We start from the raw sequence: 1,427 nt of genomic DNA, 5'->3' as shown, positions 1-1,427 counted from the left end.
ATACACAGAAATTTAGAAAAATTAAATAAAGGAAAAATAAATAGGGGAATCAAAGAAATGAAAAAATGAAAAAGCTACAGGTATTTCTCTGTATGTACAGTGGCAAGGCAATTTCTTCCATTTCTTCCTCAGTGTCTACCTCCTTTCTATCTTTTTTATTTTTCCTGATTATTAAGTTTCTCTTGACATAAGTTTTAGGTCACAGAAATTCACATATACAATATATGGTACTCCCACATATCCAACCTCAAACCCTGTGTCCCTTCCCCAACAGTGATCTTTTTACATGTTCATATTATATTTGCTGCAGCTAATGTACAGATATGGAAACGATAGCTTTCAAACATGGTTCCATTGGGGTTTACATCATGGTTTATATTTTAGACTATAGAATTTTCTAAATTTTTAGTTATCTTATGTTTTACATTATGGTTTACATTTTAGCCTACAGACTTCTATACATTTTTGGTGTAATTTAGAATGAACTATACCCATTATGGCATGATCCTGTGGAACATTTTCCTTGCCCCACAGTTACCCTGATGCCATGTATTCAACACCTCTTTCCCGCCCCCCCCCCGCCCCCCCGCTCAGGGCCCACCATGACAATCAATCTTCATCTACTTGAGGGACCATATTCAGAGATACTTGCAAAAATGTTGAGGGTTTGTCATACCTGACTGCCCTAACCGATTGGGAGCCACCGATTCTCTCAAGAGATACAGTTCCCTCTGTTTGAGAACATCAGTCCTCCCCAGGATGTAAGTATACGTTCACAAAAATATGGAACGTTTCACGAATTTACATGTCATCCTTGCGCAGGGGTCATGCTAATCTTCTCTGTATCATTCCAATTTTAGTATATGTGCTGCGAGCACCCTAATGCCTTTTGATGACTACCAATTTACAAAGTCAGGTCCACACAGGACAGTCTTCTTTTGAGCAACTCAAAATTTGAACTTTTAATGCCAAATCCCTTCAAGGCAGCACCTAGGCTGTTGTTTGATTGTATAACTGGAAGAAAGTATATGCTGTAAGATGGGTGCTACCTCCTTTCTGTCCTCTAAAAAAAGGATAACCCTTTTAGTGTACCTTAATCAGAAACATAGGAGGCAGGGGATTTGGGCTAAATTGACATGTCACAAAGTCATCACAGTCCACCCCTTGGCACCCATATACAACTCCTTGAACTATGTTTAATCACCAAATAAAGACAATAGCAAAGTCATACTTGCAATTAGTATAATACAGCTATCCCACATACAACTAAAAACATACTAGCCCTTTTCCCAGTAGAGAATATAAAATCTCTGGGTAATATTCATTCTTCTCCTATGACATCCTGTAACTAAAACACTGCAATATAAAAACTATTATGACCATATCTTATGTTACATAAGGAGATGAGAGAGGGAAGAAAACACACA

General features: G+C 37.7%; 1 pseudogene; it reads right to left on the bottom strand.

The window, feature by feature from the left end:
- Window positions 1-777: 777 nt before the first annotated feature.
- On the bottom strand, window positions 778-878 carry LOC111764202 (U6 spliceosomal RNA; annotated as a pseudogene).
- Window positions 879-1,427: the final 549 nt, after the last annotated feature.

This window comes from Dasypus novemcinctus, chromosome 3 (assembly GCF_030445035.2).
Source record: "Dasypus novemcinctus isolate mDasNov1 chromosome 3, mDasNov1.1.hap2, whole genome shotgun sequence".
NCBI lineage: Eukaryota > Metazoa > Chordata > Mammalia > Cingulata > Dasypodidae > Dasypus > Dasypus novemcinctus.
This window is presented reverse-complemented; position numbering and strand designations above follow the sequence as displayed.